Here is a 27339-nt window from a genome sequence, read left to right as displayed (position 1 = left end):
CAGCAGAGGCGAGTGGGCACCCATCTACCAGAAAGGCTGCGGGAGAAGCACCTTCAAGGCTGGGCTGGGCCGAATGCCCTCCAAGACTAGAGGTCCAGCCGAAGGGAGCCGGGAGAGGCAGGGCTGGCACCTCACACTCAACCGGCCCCAAACAGACCCCTGGGCCTCCCTCCGACTTGCTCGTCCTTAGTTGCCCCATGTCCTGGTCAGGGCACCTCTCCCCAGGTGTTCAGGCTAAAATTGGAATCACATTGGACTTCTCTTCTCCCGTCACCTTCCTCCCAACACATGCAATCCCTTCTGCTCTGCCTCCAGACTCTTTCTGTGCTAGGCCAGTTAGCATCCCCCTAAAATTCAGGGATGAACCTCAGAATACGGCCTTACATGGAAATAGGGTCATTGCAGATGTAATTAGTTAAATTAAGATGAGGTCACTTTGTAGCTCCTAATAGTCACAAGCTGGGCACAAGCAGTAACTGACCTTGACCTCCACCAGAGCACCTCCCAAGAGGCTCCAGAAAAAATACACCTGGTACCTGGCTTAGACCACACCAGAGTACTACCCAAACCAGCTCCACAAACGACACACCTCAAGGGCTGACTCGGCTGGCATTAGAGCCCCACTAAAGCAACTCCCACTCCATTCATTGAGTCAGGTGCCAAACAATAGCTTGTCTACTGCAGTCATGGCCAGCCAGGCTGAGGGTAAATTCCACCCATCATTGATGTGCCAACAACAATCAAGGCTCAACTACAACAGAAGGGCACATACAACCCACACAAGCGACACCCCTGGAGCACCCAGCTCAGGTGACCAGGGAGACTGTGCGACTAGGCACAAAAGGACACCTGCTACACAAGTCACTCTGCCAAAACCAGGAGACATACCAGGTCCACATAATGAATAGAAACAAACACAGGGAGGCAGTCAACATGAGGAGAAAAACAAACGTGTCCCAAGTGAAAGAACACAACAAAAATCCAGAAAAATGAAATGGAATGAAATGAAATGGAGACAGGCAATCTACCAGATGCAGGGTTCAAAACTCTGGTTATAGGGATTCTCAATGCACTCAAGGGAAGAATAGATAAACTTGGTGAGAACTTCAACAAAGACACAAGAAACATAAAAATGGAGATAGAAAAGAAAGAACTAATCAGAAAGGAAGACCACACTGGAGGAAATCAGCAGCACATTAGATGAAGCAGAGAACCAAATCAGTGACCTAGAAGGCAAGATAGAGGAAAACATCCAATTGAAACATCAAAAAGAAAAAATAAATTTAAAAAATAAAGATAGCTTAAGAAACCTCTGAGACAATATCAAGTATACCAATGTTAGTTTCATAGGTGTACCAGAAGGAAAAGAGACAAAAGGTTGGAAAACCTATCTGAAGAAATAATGACTGAAAACTTCCCTAACCTGGTGAAGGAACTAGAAATACAAGTCCAGGAAGCACAGAGAGTCCCGAACAAGAAGAACCCAAAGAGGCCCACACCAAGACATACCATAATTAAAATGCCAAAGGTTAAAGACAAAGAGAGAATTTTAAAAGTAGCAAGAGAAAAGCAGTTACAAGGGAGCTCCATAAGACAGCTGATTTTTCAACAGAAACTTTACAGGCTAGAGGGATTGACACAAAATATTCAAAGTGATGAAAAGCAAAGACCTACAACCAAGATTACTCTACCCAGCATGACTATCATTTAGAACTGAAGGAAAAAGAGCTTCCCAGACAAGGATAAGCTAAAGGAATTCATTACCACTAAACCAGTATTACAGGAAATGTTAAAGGAACCTCTTTAAGTAGAAAAGATAAGATCAAAAATAAAAATAAGGAGATACAGGAAAGAAAAAACATGCTCACCGACAAAGGCAAACACTTAGTAAAAGCTGTGGATCAACCAACTATAAAGCTAGCACAAAGGTTTAAAGCAAAATTAGGAAGATCATGTGTAATTACAACAATAAATTAAGATACACACAAACACACAAAAGTTAAAAATAATGACAAAAACATAAACGTGGAGAGGGTAAGTAAAAACTGTAGTGATTTTAGAATGTGTTGAAACTTAAGAGACCATAAGTCTGCTGTAAACGTAGCTTGATATATAGGAAGCACAGGGTAACCACAAACCAAAAATCTACAAGAGACATACAAAATATAAAGAAAAAGGAACCCAACATAACACTATAGAAAGCCATCAGCATACAAAATAAGAGAGTAAGACAATAAGAAGAACTACAAAAACAAAAAACAATAAGTAAAATGGCAATAACTACACACCTATTAATAACTACTTTAAATGTAAATGGACTAAATGCTTCAATCAAAAGACATTTGGTGGCTAAATGAATTTTTTAAAAAAGACCCATACATACGCTGCCTATAAGAACCCCATTTCGGATGGAAGCACACACAGGCTGAAATTAAAGGAATGGGAAAAGAAATTTCATGTTGATGAAAATGAAGAAAAAGCTGAAGTAACAATACTTATATCAGACAAAATTGACTTTAAAACAGATTGTAACAAGAGACACAGAAGGGCATTTCATAATGATAAAGGGACCAATCCAACAAAAGGATATAACTCTTGTAAACACCTATGTGTCCAACACAGGAGCAACTAAATGCATAAAGCAGATATTGACAGACATAAATGGAAAGATTGACAGTGATATAGTCATAGTAGGGAACTTTAACACCCCATTGACATCATGGATAGATCATCCAGATAGAAAATCAACAAAGAAACAGAGTCCTTAAATGACACATTATACCATGTGTCTCTAATTGATATTTTTAGAACATTTCTTCCAAAAGCAGAATATACATTCAAGTGTGCACGGAACATTTTCCAGGACATGTTAGGACACAAAACAAGTCTCAATAAATTTAAGAACATTTATATCAAGCATCTCCAGTCACAAAGGTATGAAATTAGAAGATAATCACAAGAAGAGAACTAAAAAACAAAAAGGCATGTGGAGGCTAAATAACATGCTACTAAACAACTAATGGGTTAACAAGATCAAGGAAGAAATTTTAAAAAATCTTGAGATAAATAAAAATGAAAACAACCCCAAATCAACACAATCAAAGCAATTCTAAGAGGGAAATTCATAGCAATACAGACTTACATCAAGAAAAAAGAAAAATCTCAAATAAACAATCTAAACTTATACATAAAGGAACCAGAAAAAGAAGAACAGAGTGGGTAGAAGGAAGAAATTAAGATCAGAACAGTAATAAAATAGAATCTAATACAGATTAAACCAAGAACCGTTTTGATGAAAAGATAAAATTGATAAACCTTTAGTTACTCATCAAGGAAAAAAGAGAGGGGGCCCAAATAAATGAGGAAATGAAAGAGAAGTGACAACCAACACCATGGAAATGCAAGGAATTGTAAGAAAATACTATGAACAATTATATGCCAACAAATTGGACAACCTGAAAGAAACAGAAAAACTCCTAGAAACATAAAATCTTCCAAGACTGAATTAAGATGAAATAGGAAATTCAAACAGACTGATAACTACCAATGAAGGCAAATCGGTAATCAATAAAATCCCCAGAAACAAAAGTGCTAGATCAGATGACTTTGCAGATGAACTTTACCAAACATCGAAAGCAAAATTTATATCTATGCTTCTCAAACTATTCCAAAAAAACTGAAGAGGAGGGAAGGCTTCCAAACTCATTTTATAAGGCAGGAATTAACCTGATACCAAAACCAGACAAAGACACTACAAAAAGAAAATAGGGCCAATATCCCTGATAAACATAGATGAAAAACCCTCAGCAAAATATTAACAAAGCAAATTCAGCATTAAAAAGATCATACACCATGATGAGTAGGGTTTTCTCCTGGGATGCAAGGTTGGTTCAATGTCTGCAAATCAATTATCATGATACTACACATAAAAAAAAAAAAAAGAAAAAAATATATCATATCACTAGATGCAGAAAAAGTATCTGACAAAACTCAACATCCATTTATGATAAAAATTATCAGCAAAGTGTGGATAGAGGGAATATATCTCAACATAATAAAGGCCATATCATACTCAATGGTGTAAAGCTGAAAGCTTTTCTTTGAGACCAGGAATGAGACGAGGATGTCCACTTTCACCAATTTTATTCGACATAGTACTGGAAGTCTGAGCCATAGCAATCAGACAAGAAAAAAAAATAAATGGAATTGAAACCAGAAAGGAAGAAGTAAAACTCGTTTTTTGCAGATGACATGACACTAGATAGAACCCTTAAGAATCCACCAAAAAAACTATCAAAAGTAGTAGGACACAAAATTAATATTCAGACATTGGTTGGAGTTTTATACACCAATAAAAAAACTATTAGAGAAAAATTAAGGAAACAATGCCATTTACAACTGCATCAAAAAGAATAAAATACCTAGGAATGAATTTACCAAGAAGATAAAAGGCCTGTACTTGGAAAACTATAAGACAGTGAAGAGAGAAACTGAAGAAGATACACTTAAATGGAAGGGTATGAACAAACCAACCAGAAACAAACTCATAAATACAGAGAACAAACTGATGGTGGTCAGATAGCAGGACACTGGATGAAAAAGGGGGAGGGATTAAGGAATACAAATTGCCAGTTATTAAAAAAACACAACATGGGGATGTAAAAGTACAGCATAGGGAATATAGTCAATAATCCTGTGATTATGTGTGATGTCAGATGGGTTCTAGACTTACTGGGGTGATCACTTATAAGTTATATAAATGTCTAATCACTATATTGTATACCTAAAACTAATATAAACTTGTGTATCAACTGTAATTGAAAAATAAAAAATAATGACCCATCATCTCACGCATGCCAAGCTGGAAAATACTACAGTCCAGCAAGTCGTGAAGGGCAGAAATATGGCCCCAAAGATGTCCATGTCCTCATCACTGGAATATGAGGATGTCCTGCCACATGGCAAGGGCAAATTGAGGGTGCTAGCCAGCTGATCTTAGAGTGGTTATCTGACCCCAGTGTAATCCAGGGTCCGTCATGGAAGGAGACAGAAGAGGACAGAGATGCAGCGTGAGAAGGATTCTACCTGCTGTTATTGCCTCTGAAGGAAGAGGAACGGGCCACAGGCCAAGGAGTGCAGGTGGCTGGTGGCTTCTGGAAGAAGGGCAAGGAAACAGATTCTCCCGAGAGGCTCCAGAAAGGAACGTGGCCCTGCCAACACCTTGATTTTTAGCCCAGTGAGACCAGTGTCGGATCTGAACTACAGAACTATAGAGTAACTTTGTGCAGTTAAGCCACTAAGCATGTAGTAGTTTGTCACAGCAGCAAGAGGACACCAGGACATCCAGTACCCTTCCTGGCACACAGTAGGTGCTGGGTGCTAAGAGAACACAGATCACCAAAAGGTGTCTTGGGGCAGAGGGGCAGGGGAAGCAAGGCGAGTTTTCCAGAGAAGCAGGGCCTGAGCTAAAGCTGGAGGTTCAGGCCACAGGAGGAAGGGGCCGTGGCTTTCACAGAGACCCCGTGGAGAGGGAGCTGGAAGGGGGTGCTGGGAGCCGGCAGGCGGCTGGTTCTCCGCAGGCAGAGGACAGAGCAGGCACTGAGCAGGGCAGTGGCCACGTCCGAGCTGGTGCACTTTGCTCCCAACCCCGCGGGGCCCTTCAGATTGCCTGGTACCAAGCCCGCCCGGGCCGCCCTGCGAGGGGAAGGGCGGGTGGGACGGGAGGCAGGCAGGCCGCGCAGGAGGCCACAGCGGCACCAGGCAGAGGCCTGGACCAGGGCGCGAGTGGGGGAGGCAGCACACGGATGGACCCGAGTGGGCCCGGTGGCTGCGCGCCTGGACTCGGGGCGGCGTGAAGGAGATATGGGGGTGTCTCATTTGAGGTTCTTGGCAGGTCCTTTCTACCACATTCCTTCCAACACATTTTACCCCGAGGCTAAAAGCTGCTCTGTACTCTTGCAGCCACTGGAGCTCCTCCCGTCCCTAGAGGGACGTTTGACACAGGACGGGGGTTGTCATTTACCATCTGCTGAGACAGGCCCCGGCCGAGGTGAGGGATGCTGATTAGGACGGAGGCGGGAGAGGGAGAGAAAATGACCACCATCTGCTCCAGTGCTTTGGGGGAAGGCGGGGACGGGACGGGGAGATGGAACTGGTGACCCCAATTTAGTTCAAAGTGTAGCAGTCTCGAGGTCCGAGCTGAAGGGACCCAGGTGCCCTTGGCGATGCCCTCAGCAGAGTTTCTGCGGCCCCAGCTAGAAAGTGGCGCTGGCCTCCCCGGAGCGGGCACTGGGTGCGGTCTGTCTGCAGGGGCTCCCGTGGAGAGGGCGCCTGGCCGGGGGACAGGACCAAACAGAGGTACGGTGGCGGGACAGTGAGTCTGCTGGCTGCAGAGTAGGATCTGCGCCGGGAAAGGGACGGGGGAGTGAGAAACTGTCCCAGGGACAGACGGATCTGGGTGCGTCTCTCGCTCTCTAAGGAGACACCAGTTTCCAGGCAACGCTGGGAGTAGAGGCGAGAGGTCATTTTATAAACCAAATACTGTATGAATTAAGAATTTTTAATAACTCATTTAGTCTTGTTTGTTTCTCATTTTTTTCCCCCATCACCATTTGTCCCCCCAAAACCCTCCTGCACCTCTACCCAAACCCCTCCTCCCATTTAGTCTTTACAACAATTAAATGGGGCGAGTCCTATCATCATGGCCATTTGATAGGCGGGGTAACAGAGGCTAGCGGGGTTCAAAGGTCGAAGTCCGTGGGTGCAGGAACTCGGGCTAAATCCTGGTGCGTGGCTCACGTGCGCTGTTTCCCACCCACGCAGGCAGTCAGGCCCTGAGGGCAGCCCAGGCCGCTGGCGCCGCGGCCACCCTCCCAAGCTGAGCCACAGCGGTCAGTCCTCGGCTGATGGTGTTTAACTGAGTGGACCTTCCCCAGCTCTGACCGGACAAGCGGATGAAAGCTAAACCCCAGCTTGGAAAGAAACTGTTGCTACAAGTCAGGGGTCAGCAACCTTTTCCTGTACAGGGCCAGTTAGTAAGTATTCCGGGCTTTGCCAGACATCAGATCTTTGTTTCTGCTCAACCCGGATGCCTGGGCATGGCCGTGTCCAAAGTCACACTTTATTTACAAACACGGTGGGGCTGGATTTGGCCCCCAGGCCAAAGACTGCTGAGCCCCACACACTATAAGCAATTTACTAAAACCCGGCTATAGGGGCCCGGGTGGGTATTAGATCTCAGAGTATGAGTCTAGTGTTCTCTCTCCTCCTTGTAAGATCGGGAGCAGCTTCTGTGCTGGAGACAGGAGGAATTTCCATTCAACCTGGTGTCTACCACCTGTCAGGTGCTTACACATCCTCAGCATCCCTCTCAGAGGAAGAAGTTCTGTTTTCCAGATACATGAAGAGGCTCAGAGAAGTTAAGGAAGTTGCCTGAGTTCACACAGCCAGGAAGGGGCAGAGTCGGGATTCCAACACGAGAGCTTCTTCTCTGCCTACTAGACTGCTGGTCCCTGTCGTCCTGGCCCGAGTTCCCTTGTTGGTGACGGGCTTCATGATGCTCACTGAGACAGCCCTGCAAGGTCACTGCTCAGAGTTCAGGGCACAACCGTTAAAAGCTCCCCACCCAGGCGGCCCAGGCAGCCTGCTCACTGCTTCAGCCCAAAGGAGAATTTGCTAAGAAACAAAATCAGAGAAGAGGTCATGATGAGGCATTAAGAAACCTCTGGGGATTGGGAGAATTTTAGAGGGTACTTTGAACTTCTCCAAATCCACGGAATAAGGGTTTAAGTCAGTGTGACCAGGCTCTTAAGGGACTGGGAGGTCCCCAGCTGCTGTTAGGGCTCCACACCCAAGTATATGTAAAACTGATAAGGGCGCTGCTCTGGTTGAAATGGGAGGTGACAGGCCCTGGAAGCTGCTGACTGTATTTTCACTCTTCCTGAAAATCACTGGACTAAATGATGCTTTAATTAAAGTCTCTTTTAGCCTTGAGATATGATTATAATGCAAATTGGACATTAGATGAAAACCACACTCCGACCAGGGAGAGTGGATTAAAAAGGGAAAGACCTTGGCCATGCTCCCCGGGAAAACCGTGCAGACCAGGAGATGTTAATAGCTTGTTAATGAGCACACACTTGGGTGTGTCTACCCTTGAACTCAAGGACCAAGGGAGGCGATTTTTGGTCATTTCCTCTCACGCCTGGCATCACTGCTGGTTCATGGGAAACCTTCCAAAGGCCACAGGGCTTGGGGGCAAACTATCGGAGGAGAGGCTTAAGGAAACCTGGGGCCTCGGAATTGAAGCCGTGATCGTGAGTATTTGCTTTCCTTTCTGGGCTCACCTGCTAGTTTTTGACAAAGTTCTGCAATCTCAGTGTGTAACCTGAAATCAGCAAGAGCCCCGATTCCGAAATACAATGGATGCTTCTCAAGGACACAGTTCACATTTCATCACCAGCCAACTTTGCTTGGTTCAGGACAAAAAACTATAAATGCCCATGGTGTTAGTCTTTAACAATGTATATGTTACCGAAAAAAACAGAAGTCACTTCATACACCTATGTGGGATGTTATTCAATGGAAGACACTCAGTGGAGGGAGGAACGAGCTGGCAAAAGAGGTCAGGGGTCCAAACGTGATTTGTCTATTTCTGTCCTAAAAGACTGTGGACGAACAATAACAACAGCTGTGACAGTAACTAAAAGTAGCCCAAATGCAGCGAGTGCTATGGTATGCTCGGCACTGTGCTTTACACGGTGTCTGCTAGGGCCGCCACGGCGAAGTACCACAAACTGGGCGGCGTATACGACGGGCACCGGTTTCCTCACAGTCCTGGAGGCTGGAAGTTCAAGGTCAAGATGCCCCAGGGTTGGTTTGCCCTGAAACTTCTCCGTGGCCTGCAGACACCTGTTCCCTGCTCACGTGGCCTTTCCTCCGCACACGCGGCCCCGGCGGCTCCCCTCCTGCTATAAGGAGGCCAGTTCTGTTGGATTAGAGCCCCACCCTTATGACCTCATTTAGCCTTAATTACCTCCTGAAGGCCCAAATGCACACATCTGTCTCCCACGGCAGTCACGTTGGGGGCGGGGCTTCCACGCGTGAATTCGGCAGGGAGGGACACGATTCCATCCATAACACGTGGGCTCTTAATCAGCACCATACCCTGGGGTGGTAGTTATTATCCAGCTTATATTTCACAGCTGTGGAAGCTGAGGCCCGAGGCACAGTGAGGGTTAAATCAGTCCAGGGCCTGTTCTCACCACAGGGCCATCCCGCCTCTCAGGCGCCAGCGAGCACCTCCTGTACACGGACCTGAGGGAGCCTTCCCCGGCGAGAAGGCTCTAGAAAGGGGCCTGGAGATGCAGCGTCAGCCCATCTGAGGGCCAGGGGTTTAGAAGCCCAGGCCCTGCCTTCCCCTAAGAGCTGTGCCACTGGGTAGCTGCAGAACACCCTTAGCTCACCTCTGCCATGCACGACTGTGACACTCGCCCTCGGGGACGTACATCAGGGCACTCGAAATCACAGGGGATGGGCGAGCACATTCCATCGCTATCCTCAATCTTAGTTTTGTTTTTTTTTAAATATATCTTTATTGATTTCAGAGAGGAAGGGAGAGAGAGAGAAACATCAATGATATGAGAGTCACTGATCGGCTGCCTCCTGCAGGCCCCCTGCTAGGGATCGAGCCCGCAGCCCGGGCCTGTGCCCTGACCGGGAACCGCACCCTGATCGCCTGGATCCCAGGTCGATGCTCAACAGCTGAGCCACCCCGGCCGGGCCTCAATCTTAGTTTTAAGAGTCTCAGCACCAAGATGATGAGTCGTTGGGAAATCGTGTGGAGCCCAGCCCAGGGCCCCTCGTTCTAGAAGAGGCGGGTGAGCCGGGGAGGCGCCAGCACTGGAGGTAATGAGCGGGACGGACACGTTAAACAGCTTGTTTGTCCCGCAAAGCAGGAGAAAGGACCAGGGGAACACAGGAGAGGAGACTATCTGGAGGGTAGGAAAGAAGAGGGCACCTTAAAACTGGCGGCCCCCAAAGAAATGAAAAGGGAAGGAATGCAAAGGCGAGGTGAGATTACCTGACATTGAGAAAGTGTTCTTCAAGCTTTTATATTGAGGATAAAATAAACTAAAAATATCCAGGAAAAATACAATAACGGTTAGCCACAATAGGCCACAGGTTTTCTGGGGGGAAAAATCAGAATCCAAAAGAACATAAGCTAAAGGATTTTGAGAGGAAAAGCCACGAACCTGACAATTTTATGCCCAGTGAACCTGCTGTTCATGCTTAAGGCAAGACTCTCAGAAGAAGGTGGCAACGCTAAAGAAAAATAATGAAAAACAGTGATGGGTGGTGACTAATCTGTTAAAACACAATATAAAGCTGCAATAAATAGGGCAGTAAGAGTATAAGAATTAACCCTCTAATAAATGGAACTGAATGAGTAGCTTTAAGGTGGATGCTCCCCCCCCAATTCTGTACAAGTTAGGGACATGGCAGAGATTCACAGGGTCTCTGCTACTTTTCAAAATTGTACTGAAGGTTGTAGCCTCAGTAATAAGAACTATAAACACTAGAAAGGAAAATACAAAACTATTTACAGATGATATAATAGAAGATATCCCCTACAAAATTCTAAGGGTACAAATGGAAAAACCATTGATAATTAAGAGAGCAAAGTGGCCAGATAGTAGATCAACATAAAAATAACAAGTAGAAGGTATAATAGAAAATTTTTAAAAATTGAGTTAATAATAGCAACAAAACTAACTTTATAAGAAATAAGATATTTATAGAGACAGCAATCAATCCTCATTGAACAAGAGCCCTGTGTAAATAGGGTGATTTACCATGTTTATGAATGAAAAGACTCAATAGCATAAAAGTGTTAGTTATTCCCAAATTATTTTATAAATTAAATGCAATCCCAATCATTTTTCATAGAATTTAACAAGCTTATTCTGAAATTCAAAAGAACAATTTAGGGGGAAAAACAACAAGAGACACCTTCTCCCACCAAAAATATATGACAAAGCTATGTGATACTGGCCACTTTGATACAGAAATAAATCCATGAAAGAGAAGACAGACCCAGGTAGAAATGAAGGTTTAATATATGTGAAAGGAGGTATTTCATATGAACAGAGAAAGAAAGACTTTTCAATGATTTATGTTAAAATGATTGGCTGTGCATTTAGGACAGAAACTTAAGTTGGACCCTTCCCTCATAGGACACACAAAAATAAATTTTAGTAAAAACCAGAATTATTGAATTATAAAATATGAGCAAGTGTTTTTGACTTTGGGGTTTTAAAGGCTTTTACAAATAAAATGTTTTAAAAGCCATAAAAGAAAGACTGATAAATCTGACCACACAACAAGTCCTCAGATAGCATTAGTTTGTTATAATGTTGATGAGATGCTGTGGGAACTTAGCTCTGGTTTAGAGCGATTAGATCTACTGGTTTCATTGCAGTTCTGCCCCCAGTTCCAAGAACCTATCCACACTGAGGACTTTCTGTACTAAATGTTCAGCAAAGCAAATTATATAGACAAAGTTAAAAGACAAGCAACATTCCAGAAGGCATTTGGAACATATATAATAATCATCTAGAATATACATATATATATATAATTTGGGAGGGGGGGCTTTTATGTTGGTGAAATAAGTCAGAAGGGAAACGGGCAGTGGCTGTGAATGAGCAATTCCCAGGGAAGGAAATACAAGCACCCGGTGATCACATGCAAACATGTTCAGCCTCATTAGCAACCACAGAAGTGCAAATTAAATCAACAAAATAATGCTTCCACGTATTAAATTGCCACAAACTTAACCAGTATGATGATGCACTTACATATGCTGCCGCCGATAGGTTGCAATGACCATTTGGAGACTATAAAATATGCACATACCCGAGGACGGAGCAATTCCACATTCTAGCTCCCTGGACAAGCATTTGCCCACGTTGACAACAAAGCCTGAACCGCTGTGGTCTTTGCATCATGTATCATGTTCAGCAGCAACATCAGCAGACAGCCCAAGTGCCGACCGCTGGGTGAATGACACGGAAAGGAATGGCTGCTAATGGCCTGGGTGCCAACACACAGCAAAGGCCTGGGTAGGCACAGCACGTCCAGAGGAGGGAGAGGGCAGGGGACCTGGGCTGTGGCTAGAGGTCAGAGAGGCCTTTAGTCTTGTAAACAATCTAAAAGCACCCAGGTTGTACACAATGGCAGTCTCTAAAGGGACTGAGGAGAACCCGCATTGCTCAAAGTATTTACAGTCTTGAAAAGGATCTTGAGGAATATCGGCTTGAATCCGAAGGACATGGGCGATGGATGTGAGCAGGGAGCTGAGCTCAGAGGTGTGTTAGGCTGGGTGTGCTTAACTCAGGTGAACCCATCTCAGGAGAAAAATGTTCTGTTTGTTCAAGTTCCCGGAGATCAACTTAATAGCCCAAGAAAGCAGCATCTCTTCCAGTCGGTGCCCAGGGCCACAGCCTCATCAGTGACAAAGTCACAGTTCCTCTATTCAAGACCCAACTCCACCACTTCTACACCAGCAATCCTTCCGCAAACCTTTTTTTTAAAATCTTCATCTGAGGATGTGTTTTTCATTGATTCTAGAGAAAGGAGGGGAGAGGGACAGGGGTAGAGTGGGGGACATCCGTTGTGAAAGAGAAACATCGATGGGTTGCCTCCCATATGTGCCCCGACTGGCGATGGAACCTGCAGCCTGGGTACGTGCCCTGACTGGGAATTAAACCCTCGACCCTTCTGTGTATGAGACGACGCTCCAACCAACTGAGCCACCCCACCAGGGCCAGGCAAACCTTTGGGCTTCGCTATACACAGCCTAGGACATCCATAGACACGGAATGGGATCACATGGCACGTCCTAGCTGCCTTCCTGGGCTATGCCGAGTCCTACACAACATAACATAAGCAGAAGTGCTCTGGAAACTGTAACAAAAACTAGGACAGAATACAGAATACCCGCCCCCCCAACCCCAATAAGTACAAACGCCTGCACATACTCAGTAAGTAATTAAAAAGCCATTTAAAATAGCAGTTCCCCCGTCCCCCCCCAAATTTCTCATCAGTTCGATACCTCCTATCACAGTCTAAAATAAAGCCCAGGTGAAATAATCAAATAGTAAAAATGAAGCCATAAAAAAACAAAAAACCATCCAACAATATAGTTCCTGAATATAAAGAAAATATCTGCTCACACAAAAATTTTAAACTTCTTTACATCAGGTAATATAAGTATTAAAAGGCAGACAACAAACTTTCAAAGCAGTAAATACCACATTTAATACAGAAAAATCATTCACAAACGACTGTGAGATATGCAAATTCTCTAATAGAAAAATAGACAATTTCCAGAATTATAAGCCAATAAGTCAAGAAAGTGTCTGACCTCACTGAAAATCAAGGAAAGGGAAATGAAAAACAAACGAGGTACCATTATGGAACACCAACCTGGACAAAATTGCAAATACCAGTAACACCTAATGCCGTCAGAATAAAGTGGGGGTCTGTCCAGGGCAATCTGTGCCAGCCACGCGCGTCATTTAGAACTTTTCAGGACCCACATGAAAAAGGTAAAAACAAACAGGCAAAATCAATTTTTATCTATGTAATCCAATATACCAAGTGTTATTTTAACTTGCTGTAACACTTCTTAGTGAGGTATTTACATTTTTGGAGGAGTTTTAATTCTTTGAAATTTAGTGTGTATTTTATACTTTTAGCATTTTAACCCAGATGCTAAGTTTTTATTGGAAATATGTTTTACATTTCTAAAATTTTCAGTTGAAAAGGAAGATTCACAAGCCCGAGTTGTTCCAACCCTAAGTTTTTCCCAGTGACTGAACTGAGTGTCAGGTTTTAGAATTTATTCTAAATTAAAATTAAACAAAATTCAGAGCCCCAGTCGCACCAGCCACATTTCACGTGTCTGAAAGCCACGTGGGGCCGGTGGCTACCATCCTGGACAGCGCAGCTCTAGAAAAATCTACCAGTCTCGCTCCAGGCCTGCGCGTAGATACAGGCAGCTCTCAGCCCCCCGAAACCCGACACAGTGGCTCTCGGGTCAATATTCGTGAAAACTTCCAGACTCACCCCTGGGCCCTGCACGGGCGCCTTCCTCTCCCCTGAGGGACACGTCCCGGGGTCCCTTTCCGCTCCTGCCGCGACTGTTCTCCCACGAGACCCGCAGCCCAGTCCTCGATCGGCACATTTCAGATCCTCGTGATCTAAATAGTAAGTAACAGTGGGAATAATAAGAATGATATTAATAAAAAGCAATAGGTTCCAGCCGTTGAGCAGACTGTGGCACCAAATGCTGCCATTTCTTTATTCCATTAATAACCGGTGCCCTCCGGTCTGCAGACAGGAAGGGGGCGCAGGAAAGGAACGTGTTGGTGACACACCGGTAGGAAGGGGCAGAGCCCCTCGCTGGGGGGGCTGAAGCCAGGTGGCCGTCCCCCTGCTCTCCCTCTCCGGCTGTCCCTGCTCTGTGAGCTGCCTCCCTCCCCGGGGACTCTCATCTCTCCCCAGCCACCAGCAGGGGCTCCCTGCGGGATTTCAGGGCACGGGGGTCCCCTCGGGGGCACTGCTTCCTAGGACATCATTAGGCCAAATTGGTACCAGGAGAAGGAACCACCACATGAGGACCTACTGTGTGTCGGGCTCTGTGCTAAGCGCCGTGCACAGGCCTCTCGTTTCATTCTCACAGCAACTTGTGAGACAGCAACCGGCACTCCCTCCAGTTCACAGAGACCAGCAACCTGCCCAAGGGCCAGCGCCTAGGACATGGGGGCTGGGGTTTCCCAATGGGCGGTGTCCTCCATGCTCTTCCCAGGTGACTGGTGATGCAGGGGCAGGACCCCCAGCAAAGGGTCTTCCCCGAGCCCCCGTCTCCACCCAACACCTGTCTCACACCGAGGACAACCCACAGTGCGTCAGACACGGGGTCACTGCTATGTGCCCGTGAACCAGGAGCCACTTCAACGGCCAGCGTGTTGCGAGTGGATTGTTAAGCACCTACTGTGTGCTAATCCTGTGCTAAGAATTCACATGTATTTTCACATCTAAGTCTCTATCATGTGCATTTCACAGATTAGAAAACTAAGGCTACCAGATGCATCTAAGATGACAAAGCAAGTAGCAGAGGTGAGGCAGACAACTAAGCCCCACCCCAAAGCCCTAGTTCACTGCCAAGGCTCCCTCCTTCCCTCAGGCTCACATCATTCACGGGCCACCTGCTCTGGGTCAGGCACCAACCGGACGCACAGAATTCAGAAGAGAGTAGGACAGACCAAGTCCCCGGAGCTCAGTCCCCAGGGTGACGCCAGGTGTCCAGATGCCACCCCTTCACCTGCCAGTCCCCAGCCCCTTGGCAGTTAGGTCGGAGGGACCTGTGGTTGGTCCCAGCCCACAAGCTCTAACTGGCCGCAGTGGGTGTCGCCTCCCTTAGGAGTCGGGCATGACTTTCTGCTCTCCTCTCTCCCTGGAGCACAGCTGAGTGTCCTCAGGCAGGGTGAGGGCCAAGCTTTGGTGTGTGAACCACTGAGGCGAGGGGTCTGTCACTGCAGCAGGGCCCAAGGCATCAGGGTCAGCACAGCGAGACATACGTCCACATACCACACAGAACAGTTGTAACTTACAGATGAAAAGGCTTGAACAGGCTGCTTTGGTCTCACGGGGAGGCAGGGGCTGGGAGTGGGGACGCTGAGATCTGACGGGTAACGACAACTGCAGGTGACATTTATTGATGTGCCAGGCACTGTGCTAAGCACTTTACAAACATCCAAGCAAAAGCCATTCCCAGAAAAAGCCTGAAGCTTGGAGGACCAGGTGGGCACGCTCCACTCGGCCATCAGGCACTGAGCACATACTATGTGCTAAACAAAGCAAAGTGTCTGCTTTCGAGGTTTTCACACCCCGGAGGGAGAAGGGGGCGCTATTGAGATGGGGCATTCCAGGGGTGTCCCTGTGATGACAGTGGAGCAGAGGGCCAGAGAGGAACCATGAGCCCTGGGCATGGGGATGCTAGAGGAGATGCCAGGAGGAACCAGCAGGGGTTCTGGTGCAAAGACCTGAGACGGGGGCCTCCTAGTGGGCCTGAGAACCAGAAGGGGCCATGGTGGCTGGGAGAGGGGCGAGCGAGGGCAGAACATGAGTCAGAGGCTCAGGGATCTGGCTGCCGCTCGAGTGAGACAGGCGTCTTCGGAGGGTTCCGAGCAAAGGGGAACATTACGCACTTCGTGCTTCACGAGCATCTATCTAGGGGCAGCTGTTCTCAAAAAGGGTGATTGTGTGTCCCTCCCCTCCCCTCCCCGAGGACGTCTGACAATGTCTAGAGATGCTTCTTGTCACAGAAAGGGGCTTCTAGTGGGTGAAGGCCAGGGATGCTGCTCGATGTCCTACGGTGCACAGGACAGCCCCTGCAGCAAAGGGTGGCCAAGCCCCAGGCGCTGGGCATGGTGGAGAACAGGCGGCAGGGAAATGCAAAAGCAAGGAGCCCAGTTAGCCTGCTGCAGGGTCCAGAAAAGAAACTGGTGGTTCGCCCCCGGCTAGCCAGGAGTCAGCCTGGAGATGACTCTGAAGGAACAGCCAACAGGGTTCCTGGAGGTGGGGCGGGAGGGGAAGGGAGGAGCCCGGGCCAATATCCGGTTTTATGATCAGAGCAAAGAAAGAACAGAGATGCATTTACCTGCCAACAATATTACTTGAGCACCTACTATGTGCCAGACACTATTTTCGGTATCAGGGACATAGTAAGAAGGGAAAGAAATCACTGTCCTCGCCGGTACTTAGACTTGAGTGGGAAGGAAACTGACCGATGAGCCAACAAATTAGTAACAGTACCTTCAGATAGCAAGGAGCCCTCAGCTTTTAATGAAAGGGGGCCATTAGGTAGGGAGGGGATTGCTTTATGCGGGGCAGTCGGGGAGCTCTCTGGAAAGCTGAGGTCTGAACTAAAGTCAGCCATGAGATCTGGGATGAAAACCCCAGGCAGAGGGTGTGGCTAATGGGAAGGCCGGAGGGGGAATGGGATGCGTGTTTGCAGAGCCGCAGGGAGACCAGTGTGGCGGGAGCGAGAGGCAGAGAACACTGGACAGGGAGGCAGGGTGCAAACTCGAGGGTCCCCAGATTTCACCTCCATTGTAAGGGGCTGCCGTTCAAAGGCTTAACAGGGGAATAGATTCAGCTGATCACACCTTCCAAAGACGTCTCCTGGCTGCGTGGGGGAAGGGACACTGGGGAAGTGGGGAGACCCCCAGGGAGGCTGAGCAGATGTCGGGAGAGGGCATTCCCTCTTGGAAGCAGAACCTGAGAGAGCTGATCTCGTATAATATAAGAAAAGGAAAAGCTGATTGCTGGCCTGGGCCGCCTCCGCACCCTGGCTGGGGTCATGAGGCAGGGTGCAGGCAGTGACCATCGCCAGCCACTCCAGGTGTGCTCACAGGGAGCAGGGGCTCAAAAGGCCTGTGGCCCGGGTGCCGGGCCCTGCCCTGGCCACTATGCTCCAGTCACCCCAGTAGCCATGGTGATTCGGTGGGACATCCCCAGAGCTACGCTGTCAGGCAGGCTCAGATTAGGATCCTGGCCCCCCAGCCAAGTGCTCCAGATCCCTCCTATGTAAAAATGGAAACGGGAACAGTTCCTGCCTCATAGAGTTGAGCGTATGCCTGGCCCAGAGCAGGTGCCCAGGAAATTATAGCAACGATCACCTGTCTGCACAGGTGCTGAGATTCCATGTAGTGAAATGTGTGCCCTGCCCAGCCCCCTGTCAGTCAAGAAAGAAGCAGGAGGTCAGCAGAAGGGGTCCGATGGGAAGGGGTCAGTGGGTCTGTGACCCTAGAGCCAGGACGCCTGGGTCAGGTCCTCTTTGTGGGCTCTCGTGTCCGTTTCCAAAGCCACTGCTCTCACTTTTCTTATTCTGGACACTGAGGCAGTGGTTCTCAGGACAATCGCCAGACCTGCAGCATCGGCACTGCCTGGGAGGCAGGGCAGTGTCCGTGTGGCCTGTGCGGTCACACCGGGTCCAGCCCTCACAATGGCCTTAGCTTGGTTTTACGCTCTGCTATCCCCACCTCAAAATTCTTAATTTGAGCAAGGGTCCTGCAAACTGTAGCCAGGCCAGCCCGGAGCTCATTAGAGATGCAGACTCCAGAGCCCCCTCTGAGGGTGGGGCCCTGCCAGCTGTGTTCAATAAGGGAGACCCGTCCCCTGCGGTGAGCACAGCGAGGCCCCTTCCCTGCAGCCCAGGGAAGCCCTGTGGAACTTCCCAGGTGGAGTAAAGCCATGGCCGGCCTGCGGGAGGGATGGGACCACCAGTCCCAAGCTTTCTGCCCCCAGCCCAGGCCTCCCCTCTGCTGACCCTGAGAGGTGTCCCTCAGAGGCTAACTTAGCAGGAGGCTAATGATGCCTCCCTCGCTTGCAAAGGCCCCTCCAAGCCCAGTAACTGACTTCATATCTATAATTTTGTAATCTTTTCTTAAAGAGGCCCACCAAGTTGTATCTTCAGGCCCCAGAAGCCTGGACCCGCTACCGTCCAGAGAGGCAGGCGAGGCTGAATAACTATGACAGTGCTTCTGACTCCCCAGGAGGGAGGTTAAAATCCAGATGGCTGGGCCTCACCCTCAGAGTCAAGTCATCAGGTCTGGGCAGGGCCTGGGAATGTGCATTTCTAACCTCTCAGGTGATGCTGATCTGGGCCCACCTGTGCTGATCCTGGCACACCTGTGTCTCCCTCGAGAAAGCATGTGCAGCCCTCCCCCCAGAACTCGGGAAGTCACCTGGAGGGGGGGCCTCCTGGGGGAGCCTAAGGCCCATACTTTGAGAACCGCTGCTCTGTAGCTGCTTCCTCGCCCACCAAACACCCCTGACTTTTGCCTCCAAGGGACTAACCCTGTGTGCCCACCCCCTCCAGGAAGCCCTCCTTGACCTCCCAGGCTGGGATCCAGGCCAATTCTTCAGGCAGGCCTAACTAACCCTTTCTCATTCTCAAGCTATACTGTAGTGGTCGGTCACTATCAGCTGCCCCCAGCAGACCGTGAGAAACTGTCCTTTACCTGGACTTTCCCGTCCCCACCTCTCCACCTGTGTCTCCCCTGAACTCAGGAAGTCACCTGGAGGGGGAGGTGACTACACCTGCCGACTAAGAGGAGCCCATTCCCCTCTCCTTCAACCAGCCAGGCCCCTTCCTGCCCCCAGGAGGTTCTGCCCACGGAGTCTCGGGAGTCCCTCCTCAGGCTCCCCAGGAGGCCTCCCCCTCCAGGTGACTTCCTGAGCTCAGGGGGGAGGGAGACCCCGTGTGCCAGGAGCTGGGGACCTACACATCCGCGTCTCCAGGTTGTTATTACCAGGGAGGTGGCGGCTGCTCCCAGCACAGCAGTCTCTGGAGCTGCTTCCTAATTAGGTCACAGCCAGCAGAGGGGACAAAGGGATGGAGGGTGTGGGTGTGGGGTGTAGCTTTCCTTTCTGCACACCCATCCTCTCTCCAAGAATACAGCCCAGAGCATGGAGGTTGTGGTTTAAAAATTCTTCAACCAGCGCTTGGCTTCTGGCACCCCCTCCCCCGCCCAGCGAGTCTGTCTGTCCCTGCATCACTCAGAGGTGCCGGGCCTTCTCCTCATCTTGCCCTGTCCCCCGGACCGTCCAGCCCTCCTCCCCTGGGCCCTGGTGCCTCTGCCCCTCCCCCCTGCTCAGCTTCCCTTAGATAACCCCTCTTCTCCCTACTCCCCAGAAGTCAGCTGAATCCCTGGAGCTGAGTGAAACCTGAGGCTGGGTCACCGGGGACTTGGACATATATCTGCGGTTCCCGGGGCTGCCCCAGCCCGCCCATGTTCACCCTACAGAGAGGGGAGAAGGGGGCCACTCACCTCTCTGGCTTCCAGAGACCTCCTCCTGGCTTGTAGGAAACCGGGAAAGACCCACCGTGAGGGGCTGGGCTTTAAGGCAGCTGATTAATATGCTCCACAGCTGACGACCCTCAGGCAAACTGGGCCCAGGGCGGAGCCTCATCTCCACCCCGTGTCGGTTCACCCCAGCCACCTGGGAAACATTCCTGGTCCCACCCAGACCCACTGAGTCACAGCCACTGGGGGTGAGGCCTGGGGTCCACATTTTTATAAGCAATGCCCAGTACACACACAGGGAGCTCTGAGGAGGGTGCTCTAGGACCTCGATCGGTCTGTGTGCATCTTCAGGCTTTTTATTACTGGGGACCTGAGGGTCTTCAGCTGGGTGAGTTTTCTTCTTTCTTCAGGTTTATTTACTTGCATTCTCTTAATGAGCAAGGAAGGGAAATGTTCAGCTCTTACTATGAGCCAGGCTCTGCAAAGACCAGGAAACAACGCTTTATTATCACAAAGCACTTCTTTAAGAAGCTCTTTGCCTCTGTTTACTCACGTCTTACATGCCCATCAAGGGAATGTGGAACCTACAGCAATTTATAAAGTTCAAGGCCTGCATCCACCATTTGCTGTGTGGCCTTAGAAAACTTATCCAACTTCTCTGAGCCTTCCTTCCCTCATCTGTAGGATGGAGTGAATAACAATATTTGTCTATCTCAAGGAGCATAGTATTAAATGAGATAATCCCTATTATGAACTCATAAAATATCAGCTATTTCATTAACAAACATTTATCAAGCACCCTCGTGTGAGTCAAATCTTTTGCTAAGATCTGGGGATTAAAAAAATATTTAAGGTGAAATGGTCTTTACTCTTAAGTAATTCAGTCTAACAGGCAGTTCTCTGTGACACTAGCTGGGTGTCCTGCAATTCAACTCTGACAGTACTCAGAGTGCAGACCTCTTGGGTTAAAGGCTCCATCCCACTAGACTGCTCCATCCCAGGAGATTGCCCCCATCCCAGTAAACTGCCCCCCATCCTACCAGACTGCCAATTGCAAGTAGCAGGTCCCCATATTACCCACAACTCTCTCTGACTTGGCCATGAATTGGAGGTTCCTACGATCCCCTCCTCGGATGTGATCATTTGCTAGAACAGATTGCAGAACTCCAACAGCAGGTGAGGGGGCATCAGGAACACAGCCCCTTGGAAAGCTGAGAGGTGCTGGAGTGTGTAGGGACCAGATCTGTGTGACCCTGTGCCCCCCACAAAGCTTCCTCTCCTTCTGCTGAGTCGGAGGGTCGCTGAGGGCACTGGCGTCACAGTCAGGCATCCCAGCTGTGTGACCTTGGGTACTCGTGGATCCTCTAAGTCTCTTCTGAAAAATGGTGCAACAGTTTTGGGCTGGCGTCACAGTCAGGCATCCCAGCTGTGTGACCTTGGGTACTCGTGGATCCTCTAAGTCTCTTCTGAAAAATGGTGCAACAGTTTTGGGCTGCAAATAAAAGAATGGCCGGCATGGCTCAGCGGTTGAGCACCAACCTATGATCCAGGAGATCCTGGTTCGATTCCCAGTCAGGGCACTTGCCCGGGTTGCGGGCTTGATTCCCAGTGGGGGCCTTGTAGGAGGCAGTCGATCAACGACTCTCGTCATTGATGTTTCTCTCTCTCTCTCTTCCTCTCCCTGAAATCAATAAAGATATATTAAAAAAAAAAAAAAGTGGCCCAAATTGCCTGGCCGGAGTGGCTCGGTAGGTTGAGCGTCATCCTGTGCATGGAAAGGTTGCAGGCTCAATTCCTGGTCAGGGCACATATCTGGGTTTTGGGTTTGGTCGCTCGCCTGGTTGGTGCACAGACGGCAACCAATCGATGTGTCTCTCTCACATCGATGTTTCTCTCTCTCCCTTCCACTCTCTCTGAAAAGCAAGGGGAAAAAATATCCTTGGGTGAGGATTTTTTTAAAAAGTAAAAAAAAAAAAAGAAAGATACATGAATGTCTGACATTTGGGAAACATTGATCTAGGCAGCACCGTCCAAGGGGAGGTTCTGCAGTGACGGAAATGTTCAATTCTATGACGTCGGACATGCAGCCAGTGTGGCCACTGAGAGCACCTGAGATGCGGCTATCGTGACTGAGGAACTCTAATTTTAATTTAACTTCATTTACATTTTATTATATAAGACATCAGTTCCAGAGTGATAACCATGACTGACAGAGGGCAATAGTGCTATGATAGATTATTAATGTCTGCCATGGGTGCGGGAGGGGAGGTGGTGGAGAGAGTGCCATTTGCTGCTCATTGCTCCACTATGTTTTCTTATAGGGTCTTCATAGCCCTAACACTCCAGAATTATATACTCTTCCCTAAACCTGCGGTAGAACTTAGTACCTACTTAATAACCTCTGCAGCCCAGGATGCAGTGGAAATGTTTGTCTCGGGCCCCTGTGTTCCTTTTAAAACCTCCTGCCATCCGCTCCTTTCCTAATGAAAGTAGAGACTATTGATTAAAGAGATTCACTTGGAGGTATTTACCCGTATCTACACGCATTTGTCCCAAAACGAATGACTTCAGGCTTGTGAGATGTGAGTCACCTTCTCTTTTGCTCAAGAATGACATTGAAAAGCCATCTCTTTAGAGGCAGGGGCTCATTACCAACGGAAAAGGGAAGGACCCCTTCTGTCTAATGGGTGGCTAACAGTGGGATGCTGGAAATAACCTCTCGTGACGTGACCGCAGAGGAGGGGCAGGCCTTCCAGCTTCAGCTGTCCCCGAGGGGAGACCGCGGGCGGGGGGCTGAGCGGAGCGCCCTCCCCTCCGGGGAGACGTGAATGTCAGGGAGGCAGGCAGCCCGCCCACAGGCCTCCCCCGCGCCCCGCCAGCAGGGGGGACGGTCCAGGGGCTGACCCTGGCTGCCACTTTAGACAGCTTTGTAATTATTCTTCGACTCAGCAGCGACCTTTGATCTTCTCATTTGGGAGCGGGTGTGTTTTAGATGTGCCTTTTGTCCTAGCCTGATACCCTAATCATCGCTTCGTTTTATTTTCTCCACCGGTTATCATTCAGAGCACGACCATGGGCCGGCAGGGCCAACTTGGTTTCTCTTTCCTTCTGCTTTTTCCTGTTGTTGAATTACCTTGAATGAGCCCCATCACCTCTCTGACCCCAGTTTCCCATTTGTGAAATAAAATATTTTGGATGCACCATAAACATTGGTGACGTAAGTCTGGACTCAGTTCACCACGTTTCTGTCACCTGCCTTCCTCCAAGTCCTGCTCCTCTGTCATAATTAGGACCACGGCCTAACACTGCAGGCATCCCAGCGTGGCCCGCTCTCATGACCTCATCCAAACCTAATCGCCTCTCAAAAGCCCCACCCCAACACCTTCACATTTGGGGTTAAGGCGCCAACATATGGATTTGGGGGGATAAACATGCAGCCCACAGCAGGACACTACAGATTTCCTTTCCATGTCCAGGTGTCTCTTGGAACTCAATTGCCAGATCAATCCATCTGGCTGTCCTCAGATGAAAGACGTCAATAAAGAGAAATGCCGTTAGGATATCAAATAGCTTCAAATGAACCAGGGCATCAATTCACAAGCTGTAAATAGAATAGATTTTGAAAACTATAATAAAAGTGTCTATTCTATTTGTCAGAATAAAAGCCACCCAAGTGGTGACCTCCTGACATAATAGAGGTGCCCGGGATTTTCATCTTCTCGTGCTCGAGGAAGGCGGGGAGGCTCCCTGGGGCCAGCTGCATAATGACGGGGGGTCTGGGTCAGACATCCGAGCCAGTGGGCTTTACTTAACAGGCCTTCAGAGCATGGAGTCCATCTCGCTGCTCTAGCCCTGGACCTGAAAGAGGGCCTGGTGATTAGTAGGTGCTCAGTGAATATTTGCAGAGCTAATTGAGAGTCACAAATGTGTATCTGTGAAGTGTTGGCTCCCCCAAATAGCATGGTCTGAATTTCTGGCTTCCTTCCTGAGTCTGTACTGTCCTGGTCAGCAGGGGAGCATTCCTCCCTTGCCTTGCCTAGGATCCCCTCGCCCAGCCCCAGCTCTGGCTTAGGGGAGCATGTTGCAGAGGTGGAGTGGAGAAGATAATAGGAGTTGAGAGCAACATATGGGATGGTGTATTAGTCAGGGCTCTTCTGGTTTGCAAACAACAGAAAACAGGCTTAAGCAAGGAAGGAAAGGTGTTGGTTCATTTCCTTGAGCAGCCAGGCTTCAGGTATGGCTGGACCCTGGAGCTTATTTTGGGTCCTTAATTCTTCTTTCTTGTTCTCTCCCACAACCCCACTTCCCTGCTCTCCTTTCCTCTCTGATGCTTAACTCCCAGCTAGGTTCTCTCCTAGGTGGGATCCCCAGCAGAAAGAGATCTCTCCTCATATTTCCAGCAAGAGTCCTGGGATTGTCTGACCTGGGCCACGAGGCCTTCTCTGCACCCTGGCACCAGGACCGTGGCATTCCGATATGTCACATGCACTCCTACTTCCACCGTGGCAAAACCCAGGAACGGGACCAACCCCACCTAAACAACAGACTACAGTAGGGGAGAGGAGGCCCCCCAAATAAAATCAGAAGGTGCAATGGATCCTACACAGGTATAAGCAACAGATGCTGGCGACATGAGGTGGTCCACATGGCCACCGAGTCACCCTGGATGAAGGTTAGATGTGGGGTGGGCAGGAAGACTGCGAATAAGCCCTCCCTGAAAGATGGATGGGTTGAAGGATTTGCAGAATGGATATATGAGGGAGCGAAAGGCAGTGGAGGACATCTGGGATAACTGGGAGCAAACCAGCCTCATTTAGGGGAGCTGGGGTCAGTGGAATCGGGGGAGGGGACTGCTTACACTCAGAGGGACCTGTGGGCAAAGCAAGGTCCTGCCTGGTCGGCCAAACTGGGAAGGATGGGGAGAGTAAGTGCTCAGAGCAAGGCTGAGAAGACGGGGGGGGGGATTGACCCAGGGAGGCGGGCCAAGAAGGCAGCATCATTGGAGCAACTGAGAAAACGTGAAATGTGCCTCCTCTGTCCTCTGATGGCACGTGGCTTCTCCCTCACGGATTTCCTGGAACCCAAGATGTGGAACCAGAAAGCCCGGTTGCCAGACCGACTTTCTCACACTGTAATTAACTGTGTTAAAAGTCTTTACTGCTCCAAAGCTCCGTGGAATCCTGCCACTGGGGGATTCAAATTATTCCCCTGCTTTCCCCCCTTTTTAAACAAAAGCATATTGTGAAATTTATCGGTATCAATTAATATTTGTATCTGCTCCAATCCTTTAGATATTGAACCATTTTCCTTTCAGCTGGGTTTGATTTCAAGACAATAAGTGGTACCCAGGGGCACGATTGCATTGGTGGTTAAATCCGAATGGCTGATGCTTAGGAAAATCCATCCCAGTGCAGGCTACCAGCTTTAGAGCCCGGGAAGAACCCGCTGCAGCCAAGGCCAGCGGGGTGTCCGGGACAGAGGGAAGCAGAGGTGAGGGCCTCATTTCTAGTTCTCCGGAACCTGCTGTGATCACCTTCAGAAAAGCCCACCGGGCACCGAGAGGCTGTCGCAGTGATCAGCCCTGCTGGGGACATGCTGCTGAACTGTCTACACAACACCAGAAAGCTTGCTCCCTGAGATGATAATTAGAGCATCTCGGTGGGAGAGCCGGTTCATAAAGACGCGCCCTATGAAATCGCTCCATCCACACAAACAAGCAGACGGGGCGCCGTGGCCAGGAGGGCAGGGGCTGCCGCTAATCAGACATGACATCCGCATTTATCCTCTGCTGGCCAATTAAGTCGGGGCGAGTAAATAAAGCTAATGAAACTCCCTTTTCATCTGCGCCAGGAGCTGCGGGTCCCCGTAGGTGTGGAAGGCTGCCCCAGAAACGCCTCTGCTGGAAATCCGGGAATGTGTGACTTTACGGCTAGAGTTCCTTGGAGAGAGAGAAAAAAACCTACTTAACTAAATTGAATAATTAAATAGATAAAACTTGGTTCCATTTGTCAGGAGACACAATTTTGGAATGGAAAGAATTTGCTTCCCAGTCTGACTCCAAGATGGGTGGAGGGGCCTCCACGTTGGCTGGGGGACAAGCTGGTGCCCTGCTTGGTAACGCGGTCAACCCTGTTCAGCTCAGGGGGCATGTGCGTGTTCCCACCCCGTCCACTGCGGGAGGCTGCAGGTTTGCCCTAGTGCCAGGCCCTGGGTTCTAGAACCACACGGCCTGGGTTTGAATCCCAGCTCTGCCACTTGCAAGCTGTGTGATCTTGGGTAAGATCACGCACTGTCTCTGTGCCTCGGTGTCCTCATCTGTGAAATGGGGATAATAAAAGTACTTATTCGGTTGGGGCTTTTCATACATGTGAAGCACTCAGAAGAGTGACTGGCCTTTCATCTCACTTCCTGCGTGGCTCAGCTGTCCTCTCCTTTACTGACCAGAGGGCAGTTTCTTCTGTCCTTTTGAGGCTGAATTATAAAAATACCGACTGCTGCTTTGCTATTCATTGCACCCTCCTTCTCGTGTCCCTTCCCCTGTTGCCATGCCCATTCTCGGGGCCTTTTGCAATTCTCACCAATGATGTTATCCTAGGAACTCAGGAATATAAACCTATTTTGAAGGAGCCAATCCGGAGGACTCGACACATGAGGAGTTGGGGGACAGTGAGCCCCTCGTGATGTACTGTGGGGATCTGTGCTGAGAGATGAGGGTGGGGAATCAAACATGTAATGTGTGATGACAGTCAGCAGCATCATTATTACTGCACCTAACACTGCTAATGCATTAAGGAATAAGCTCATTAACAAAGGAAGGAAGGCAGATCCCCAAGATGACTTATCACCCTCCCACTACTGCCCTTTTACTCTTCTTTTTATTACTAACAAATACTAAAATAAATACTCTATTTCTAAAACTATGTGGTACTAGGGTCAAGAGTTAGACAACTCTGATCTGCCTAACACTGTAATTTCTTCTAATCATAATAGCAATGAGATCCAGGGAGGCAAAAGAATTGTCAGTAATGACTCAGTGCTGCTCTCAATATTACAATAAAGGCTTGACTTAAAAAAACACCAAAAAAAAAAAAAAAGAGAGAAAGCAGCTCATTTAAACCTTATAGGGTAGGTACTATATTGTACCCATTTTATAGATAAAGAAACCAAGTCCCCCAAACAGGACACTACCTGCCCAAGGCAACAGTTATTGAGTGACAGACCAGGGCTCAATCCTAGATGAGCTCTGTCCTGTTAGCAACTTTTCCTCCCTCCTTCCCTGGCTGGGAAGGGGCAAGACATGCCAGAGGCAGGGAGACCGGTTCGGAGGCTGCAGCAATGGCTCGGTGGCCTGGATGATGGCCACGGCTATGGGGATGGCATTTACTGGGTGCCCACTGTGTGCTTGGCATGGGGCCGACGGCTCAGCTGGCACTGTCTCTCCCCCCTCGCCCAGGCACCATGA

This window comes from Miniopterus natalensis, chromosome 3 (genome assembly GCF_054644295.1).
Source record: "Miniopterus natalensis isolate mMinNat1 chromosome 3, mMinNat1.hap1, whole genome shotgun sequence".
In the NCBI taxonomy this organism is placed as follows: domain Eukaryota; kingdom Metazoa; phylum Chordata; class Mammalia; order Chiroptera; family Miniopteridae; genus Miniopterus; species Miniopterus natalensis.
The sequence above is the reverse complement of the archived record's forward strand: the minus strand, read 5'-3'. Positions refer to the sequence as shown.